Raw genomic sequence first — 9,957 nt, 5'->3', positions numbered from 1 at the left:
GGTTTGCTCTGGGACCTTAAAGCCCATTCAGTGCCAGCCCTCGTGCTATAGGCAGGGACCCCTTCCCCTAGAGCAGGTTCTCCATTCATATCTGCCCTGGGCAGCCTTTGCCAGGGCCTCTGTGCCCTCACAGTGAACAATTTCTTTCCTAATATCTACTCCAAATCTACTTTCTTTCAGTTAGAAGCCATTCCTCCCTTATCCTTGCCCAAAGCCTCTCTCCATCTTCCTTGTGGGCCCGTTTCATGTCTCTTTTCAGGCTGAGCAATCCCAATTCCCTCAGGCTCAGAGGGCAGTGCTGCCCAGGGCTGCCACATGAGGGGCTCCCTGGCTCTGTCAGCACTCTCAGTGCAAGGCACAGGGAGCTCTGCTCAGGAATGCACATTTCTGTTCCTGCATCCAGAGCCTGGCAGCGCTCCTGGCGTGCCCCACAGGGCCCTGGCTTTCACCCCAGCTGAAGGAGAACCTGCCACCTCCATGTCAGAGGCTGGAATCTTTCCTCCACCTCGGCTTCCTCCATGCCAGGTCTCTCTGTTGGGGCTGGGCTCTGTCCCTGCCGGGCTGTTCTGCACTGAGGTGTGGCCCTCGGGCAGGGATGGTTCTGCAGCTGGGGCTGCCCGTTGTGGTGGGCTCCAGGGAGGCAGCAGACACACACAGTCCGCCTAAAACATTTCCAGCTGACACGTGAGCAGTTTCAGTTTTTCCATCCTAGGTCCTGCCCAAGTCATAGCGATATTGATGATATGGCAGGGTGGGGAGACATGACTGCACTGCTCCTGGCACTGTGCACGCAGGACTCCTCCACATTATCAGCTGAACTTTTCTGGGATTTTTTTTCTTTTTTCTTTTTTCTTGTTTTGCTTTGTTTAGCCACACAATACCAGAAGAGTTTTTCCAGGAAGAAAAACCCCAAAACAAAACTGATTTTTTTGCAGTTAAGGCTAAACCTAACCCTGAACCCATATCAAGCTAGTGCTAGGAAGCAAAGGAAGCTCTTCAGACACTCCTGCTGGCATGATAAGATCCTAGAGACAGAGGTTTTAAAAGTCTCCCCTTCACTCCAGTGTCCCTGTGGGAGGCAGGGTGTGCCACCAGACAGGGCTGAGAGCATCACAACCTTGGGACAAGTTTGAGTGAGTGCCACAGAAAGCCACAGGGCTTTATTTTCCAGCACTAAGCAACATCTCTGCCCAGATCTGCAAGGATCTTGTAGATGGCAAGTCTGCAGCTACCAATGAGTCATAACCACAGATACTTCTATCCATTAGCAAAATTAGCCTGCCAGGACTAACAAAACCACAGAAAAATCAGCGGAGGGAGTAGTCAGGGACTACTGACTCAGGGACAATGTTTGTTGTGGCAGGAGACCCAGACACCACCACATCTCAAGGGGTTTGGGCTGTGCCCTGCCAGGTTTCGTGCCCATCTTTCAGGCAAACATTCTCCCTGAGTCAGTTTTCTACTCCCTCCAATGATTTTTCTGTGGTTACCTTAGTCCTGGCAGGATAATTTTGCTAATGGATAGAAGTACTCTAATAGTACTAATAATAGGAATTGAATAACAGATGAGTATCTAACAATAATAAAATTGTTAGATATAGTAAATAACAAATAATTAGATAATGAAAAATTAGATACAAGAATCTAATAATAAACATCCAATAACAGATAAATATCTGACAATAAATGTCTAACAACAGTAATGTCTTGCACAGTCAGATATCCTGCAAAGAAGAATAATGATTATTGTGAACAGATCACTGGGCACAGAAGCGGAATAAATTAAAACAGGTTTTTCTCTGCAGTAGTGTCTGTTTTTACAGCTGTCTCAGGCACAGCACAGGCTGCAGGCAGAGGCTGGGGCTGAGGAAGGGAGCCAGGCCATGGGTGAGCTCCTGCAGGGCTGGCTGGGTGCTGACCCTGGGTCGATGTACCTCGTGCTTGCTGTGCTTCCCTGGCTCTGGTTTCACAGAAAACAGATCCACGCGGTGAGCTGCTGAGTCACGCCTTGTGTTTGGTCACTGTCACCCATGGAAGCCATCCCAGTGCACATGGCACAGGGGTGTCACCCATGGAAGCCATCCATTCCCCATGGCACAGGGGTGTCACCCATGGAAGCCATCCATTCCCAATGGCACAGGGGTGCCACCCATGGGAGCCATCCATTCCCACATGGGACAGGGTGTCACCCATGGAAGCCATCCATTCCCACATGGCACAGGGGTGTCACCCATGGAAGCCATCCATTCCCAATGGCACAGGGGTGTCACCCATGGAAGCCATCCCAGTGCACATGGCACAGGGGTGTCACCCATGGAAGCCATCCATTCCCCATGGCACAGGGGTGTCACCCATGGAAGCCATCCATTCCCAATGGCACAGGGGTGTCACCCATGGAAGCCATCCATTCCCAATGGCACAGGGGTGTCACCCATGGAAGCCATCCATTCCCAATGGCACAGGGGTGCCACCCATGGGAGCCATCCATTCCCACATGGGACAGGGTGTCACCCATGGAAGCCATCCATTCCCCATGGCACAGGGGTGTCACCCATGGAAGCCATCCCAGTGCACATGGCACAGGGGTGTCACCCATGGAAGCCATCCATTCCCCATGGCACAGGAGTGTCACCCATGGAAGCCATCCATTCCCAATGGCACAGGGGTGTCACCCATGGAAGCCATCCATTCCCAATGGCACAGGGGTGTCACCCATGGAAGCCATCCCAGTGCACATGGCACAGGGGTGTCACCCATGGAAGCCATCCATTGCACATGGCACAGGGGTGTCACCCATGGAAGCCATCCATTCCCAATGGCACAGGGGGGTCACCCATGGAAGCCATCCATTCCCAATGGCACAAGGGTGTCACCCATGGAAGCCATCCCAGTGCACACGGCACAGGGGTGTCACCCATGGAAGCCATCCATTCCCACATGGCACAGGGGTGTCACCCATGGAAGCCATCCATTGCACATGGCACAGGGGTGTCATCCATGGAAGCCATCCATTCCCCACGGCACAGGGGTGTCACCCATGGAAGCCATCCCAGTGCACATGGCACAGGGGTGTCACCCATGGAAGCCATCCCAGTGCACATGGCACAGGGTGTCACCCATGGAAGCCATCCATTGCACATGGCACAGGGGTGTCACCCATGGAAGCCATCCCAGTGCACATGGCACAGGGGTGTCACCCATGGAAGCCATCCCAGTGCACATGGCACAGGGGTGTCACCCATGGAAGCCATCCATTCCCAATGGCACAGGGGTGTCACCCATGGAAGCCATCCATTCCCCATGGCACAGGAGTGTCACCCATGGAAGCCATCCATTCCCCACGGCAGAGGGGTGTCACCCATGGAAGCCATCCATTCCCACATGGCACAGGGGTGTCACCCATGGAAGCCATCCATTGCACATGGCACAGGGGTGTCACCCATGGAAGCCATCCATTCCCAATGGCACAGGGGTGTCACCCATGGAAGCCATCCATTCCCACATGGCACAGGGGTGTCACCCATGGAAGCCATCCATTCCCAATGGCACAGGGGTGTCACCCATGAATGCCATCCATTGCACATGGCACAGGGGTGTCACCCATGGAAGCCATCCATTCCCAATGGCACAGGGGTGTCACCCATGGAAGCCATCCATTCCCACATGGCACAGGGGTGTCACCCATGGAAGCCATCCATTCCCAATGGCACAGGGGTGTCACCCATGGAAGCCATCCATTCCCATTGGCACAGGGGTGTCACCCATGGAAGCCATCCATTCCCACATGGCACAGGGGTGTCACCCATGGAAGCCATCCATTCCCACATGGCACAGGGGTGTCACCCATGGAAGCCATCCATTCCCCATGGCACAGGAGTGTCACCCATGGAAGCCATCCATTGCACATGGCACAGGGGTGTCACCCATGGAAGCCATCCATTCCCCATGGCACAGGAGTGTCACCCATGGAAGCCATCCATTCCCCATGGCACAGGGGTGTCACCCATGGAAGCCATCCATTCCCACATGGCACAGGGGTGTCACCCATGGAAGCCATCCCAGTGCACATGGCACAGGGGTGTCACCCATGGAAGCCATCCATTGCACATGGCACAGGGGTGTCACCCATGGAAGCCATCCATTCCCACATGGCACAGGGGTGTCACCCATGGAAGCCATCCATTCCCAATGGGACAGGGGTGTCACCCATGGAAGCCATCCATTCCCACATGGCACAGGGGTGTCACCCATGGAAGCCATCCATTCCCAATGGCACAGGGGTGTCACCCATGGAAGCCATCCATTCCCACATGGCACAGGGGTGTCACCCATGGAAGCCATCCATTCCCACATGGCACAGGGGTGTCACCCATGGAAGCCATCCCAGTGCACATGGCACAGGGGTGTCACCCATGGAAGCCATCCATTCCCACATGGCACAGGGGTGTCACCCATGGAAGCCATCCCAGTGCACATGGCACAGGGGTGTCACCCATGGAAGCCATCCATTCCCACATGGCACAGGGGTGTCACCCATGGAAGCCATCCATTCCCCATGGCACAGGGGTGTCACCCATAGAAGCCATCCATTCCCCACGGCACAGGGGTGTCACCCATGGAAGCCATCCATTGCACACGGCACAGCGGTGTCACCCATGGAAGCCATCCATTCCCACATGGCACAGGGGTGTCACCCATGGAAGCCATCCCAGTGCACATGGCACAGGGGTGTCACCCATGAATGCCATCCATTCCCCATGGCACAGGGGTGTCACCCATGGAAGCCATCCATTCCCCATGGCACAGGGGTGTCACCCATGGAAGCCATCCCAGTGCACATGGCACAGGGGTGTCACCCATGGAAGCCATCCATTCCCAAAGGCACAGGGGTGTCACCCATGGAAGCCATCCATTCCCAATGGCACAGGGGTGTCACCCATGGAAGCCATCCATTCCCCATGGCACAGGGGTGTCACCCATGGAAGCCATCCATTCCCAATGGCACAGGGGTGTCACCCATGGAAGCCATCCCAGTGCACATGGCACAGGGGTGTCACCCATGGAAGCCTTCCATTCCCACATGGGACAGGGGGGTCACCCATGAATGCCATCCATTGCACATGGCACAGGGGTGTCACCCATGAATGCCATCCATTGCACATGGCACAGGGGTGTCACCCATGGAAGCCATCCATTCCCATTGGCACAGGGGTGTCACCCATGGAAGCCATCCCAGTGCACATGGCACAGGGGTGTCACCCATGGAAGCCATCCATTCCCACATGGCACAGGGGTGTCACCCATGGAAGCCATCCATTCCCAATGGCACAGGGGTGTCACCCATGGAAGCCATCCATTCCCACATGGCACAGGGGTGTCACCCATGGAAGCCATCCATTCCCAATGGCACAGGGGTGTCACCCATGAATGCCATCCATTGCACACGGCACAGGGGTGTCACCCATGGAAGCCATCCATTCCCAATGGCACAGGGGTGTCACCCATGGACGCCATCCATTCCCACATGGCACAGGGGTGTCACCCATGGAAGCCATCCCAGTGCACGTGGCACAGGGGTGTCACCCATGGAAGCCATCCATTCCCCATGGCAAAGGGGTGTCACCCATGGAAGCCATCCATTGCTCATGGCACAGGGGTGTCACCCATGGAAGCCATCCATTGCACATGGCACAGGGGTGTCACCCATGGAAGCCATCCATTCCCCACGGCACAGGGGTGTCACCCATGGGAGCCATCCATTCCCAATGGCACAGGGGTGTCACCCATGGAAGCAATCCATTCCCACATGGCACAGGGGTGTCACCCATGGAAGCCATCCCAGTGCACATGGCACAGGGGTGTCACCCATGGAAGCCATCCATTCCCAATGGCACAGGGGTGTCACCCATGGAAGCCATCCATTCCCACATGGCACAGGGGTGTCACCCATGGAAGCCATCCATTCCCAATGGCACAGGGGTGTCACCCATGGAAGCCATCCCACTGCACATGGCACAGGGGTGTCACCCATGGGAGCCATCCATTCCCACATGGCACAGGGGTGTCACCCATGGAAGCCATCCCAGTGCACATGGCACAGGGGTGTCACCCATGGAAGCCATCCATTCCCAATGGCACAGGTGTGTCACCCATGAATGCCATCCATTGCACATGGCACAGGGGTGTCACCCATGGAAGCCATCCATTCCCAATGGCACAGGGGTGTCACCCATGAATGCCATCCATTGCACATGGCACAGGGGTGTCACCCATGGAAGCCATCCATTCCCAAAGGCACAGGGGTGTCACCCATGGAAGCCATCCCAGTGCACATGGCACAGGGGTGTCACCCATGGAAGCCATCCCAGTGCACATGGCACAGGGGTGTCACCCATGGAAGCCATCCATTCCCACATGGCACAGGGGTGTCACCCATGGAAGCCATCCATTCCCAATGGCACAGGGGTGTCACCCATGGAAGCCATCCATTCCCACATGGCACAGGGGTGTCACCCATGGAAGCCATCCATTCCCAATGGCACAGGGGTGTCACCCATGAATGCCATCCATTGCACACGGCACAGGGGTGTCACCCATGGAAGCCATCCATTCCCAATGGCACAGGGGTGTCACCCATGGACGCCATCCATTCCCACATGGCACAGGGGTGTCACCCATGGAAGCCATCCCAGTGCACGTGGCACAGGGGTGTCACCCATGGAAGCCATCCATTCCCCATGGCAAAGGGGTGTCACCCATGGAAGCCATCCATTGCTCATGGCACAGGGGTGTCACCCATGGAAGCCATCCATTGCACATGGCACAGGGGTGTCACCCATGGAAGCCATCCATTGCACATGGCACAGGGGTGTCACCCATGGAAGCCATCCATTCCCCACGGCACAGGGGTGTCACCCATGGGAGCCATCCATTCCCAATGGCACAGGGGTGTCACCCATGGAAGCAATCCATTCCCACATGGCACAGGGGTGTCACCCATGGAAGCCATCCCAGTGCACATGGCACAGGGGTGTCACCCATGGAAGCCATCCATTCCCAATGGCACAGGGGTGTCACCCATGGAAGCCATCCATTCCCACATGGCACAGGGGTGTCACCCATGGAAGCCATCCATTCCCAATGGCACAGGGGTGTCACCCATGGAAGCCATCCATTCCCACATGGCACAGGGGTGTCACCCATGGAAGCCATCCATTCCCAATGGCACAGGGGTGTCACCCATGGAAGCCATCCATTCCCCACGGCACAGGGGTGTCACCCATGGAAGCCATCCCACTGCACATGGCACAGGGGTGTCACCCATGGGAGCCATCCATTCCCACATGGCACAGGGGTGTCACCCATGGAAGCCATCCCAGTGCACATGGCACAGGGGTGTCACCCATGGAAGCCATCCATTGCACATGGCACAGGGGTGTCACCCATGGAAGCCATCCATTCCCAATGGCACAGGGGTGTCAGCCATGAATGCCATCCATTGCACATGGCACAGGGGTGTCACCCATGGAAGCCATCCATTGCACATGGCACAGGGGTGTCACCCATGGAAGCCATCCCAGTGCACATGGCACAGGGGTGTCACCCATGGGAGCCATCCATTCCCACATGGCACAGGGGTGTCACCCATGGAAGCCATCCATTCCCAATGGCACAGGGGTGTCACCCATGGAAGCCATCCATTGCACATGGCACAGGGGTGTCACCCATGGAAGCCATCCATTCCCACATGGCACAGGGGTGTCACCCATGGGAGCCATCCATTCCCCATGGCACAGGGGTGTCACCCATGGAAGCCATCCATTCCCACATGGCACAGGGGTGTCACCCATGGAAGCCATCCATTCCCACATGGGACAGGGGGTCACCCATGGAAGCCATCCATTGCACATGGCACAGGGGTGTCACCCATGGAAGCCATCCATTCCCACATGGCACAGGGGTGTCACCCATGGAAGCCATCCATTCCCACATGGCACAGGGGTGTCACCCATTGAAGCCATCCATTCCCACATAGCACAGGGGTGTCACCCATGGAAGCCATCCCAGTGCACATGGCACAGGGGTGTCACCAATGGAAGCCATCCCAGTGCACATGGCACAGGGGTGTCACCCATGGAAGCCATCCATTCCCCACGGCAGAGGGGTGTCACCCATGGAAGCCATCCATTGCACATGGCACAGGGGTGTCACCCATGGAAGCCATCCATTCCCACATGGCACAGGGGTGTCACCCATGGAAGCCATCCCAGTGCACATGGCACAGGGGTGTCACCCATGGAAGCCATCCATTCCCATTGGCACAGGGGTGTCACCCATGGAAGCCATCCCAGTGCACATGGCACAGGGGTGTCACCAATGGAAGCCATCCATTCCCCATGGCACAGGGGTGTCACCCATGGAAGCCATCCATTCCCAATGGCACAGGGGTGTCACCCATGGAAGCCATCCATTCCCAATGGCACAGGGGTGTCACCCATGGAAGCCATCCATTCCCACATGGCACAGGGGTGTCACCCATGGAAGCCATCCATCACACATGGCACAGGGGTATCACCCATGGAAGCCATCCATTCCCACATGGCACAGGGGTGTCACCCATGGAAGCCATCCCAGTGAACATGGCACAGGGGTGTCACCCATGGAAGCCATCCATTCCCACATGGCACAGGGGTGTCACCCATGGAAGCCATCCATTCCCAATGGCACAGGGGTGTCACCCATGGAAGCCATCCCAGTGCACATGGCACAGGGGTGTCACCCATGGAAGCCATCCATTCCCAATGGCACAGGGGTGTCACCCATGGAAGCCATCCATTCCCAATGGCACAGGGGTGTCACCCATGGAAGCCATCCATTCCCAATGGCACAGGGGTGTCACCCATGAATGCCATCCATTGCACATGGCACAGGGGTGTCACCCATGGAAGCCATCCATTGCTCATGGCACAGGGGTGTCACCCATGGAAGCCATCCCAGTGCACATGGCACAGGGGTGTCACCCATGGAAGCCATCCCAGTGCACATGGCACAGGGGTGTCACCCATGGAAGCCATCCATTCCCACATGGCACAGGGGTGTCACCCATGGAAGCCATCCATTGCTCATGGCACAGGGGTGTCACCCATGGAAGCCATCCATTCCCCATGGCAAAGGGGTGTCACCCATGGAAGCCATCCATTCCCCACGGCACAGGGGTGTCACCCATGGAAGCCATCCATTCCCAATGGCACAGGGGTGTCACCCATGGAAGCCATCCATTCCCCATGGCACAGGGGTGTCACCCATGGAAGCCATCCATTCCCCACGGCACAGGGGTGTCACCCATGGAAGCCATCCATTCCCCATGGCACAGGGGTGTCACCCATGGAAGCCATCCATTCCCAATGGCACAGGGGTGTCACCCATGGAAGCCATCCCAGTGCACATGGCACAGGGGTGTCACCCATGGGAGCCATCCATTCCCACATGGCACAGGGGTGTCACCCATGGAAGCCATCCATTCCCAATGGCACAGGGGTGTCACCCATGGAAGCCATCCATTCCCCACAGCACAGGGGTGTCACCCATGGAAGCCATCCATTCCCAATGGCACAGGGGTGTCACCCATGGAAGCCATCCATTCCCACATGGGACAGGGGTGTCACCCATGGAAGCCATCCATTCCCACATGGGACAGGGGTGTCACCCATGGAAGCCATCCCAGTGCACATGGGACAGGGGTGTCACCCATGGAAGCCATCCATTCCCACATGGGACAGCCTCCCCATGGGACTGGACACCCTTGGCCTCGTCCCCCAGCACCCCCACGCAGACACAGACAGCATTTCCTGGGAAAATGCACACATCTGCTGCTCCTCTTGGCACTAGAGGCTGCTCACAATTGCGAAAGAGAGGCCAAGACAGACTTTTTAATATTTTCCTTCATTTTTTTCCCCA

This window comes from Melospiza melodia, chromosome 11 (assembly GCF_035770615.1).
Source record: "Melospiza melodia melodia isolate bMelMel2 chromosome 11, bMelMel2.pri, whole genome shotgun sequence".
Taxonomy (NCBI): domain Eukaryota; kingdom Metazoa; phylum Chordata; class Aves; order Passeriformes; family Passerellidae; genus Melospiza; species Melospiza melodia.
Note: the sequence above shows the minus strand (reverse complement) of the source record.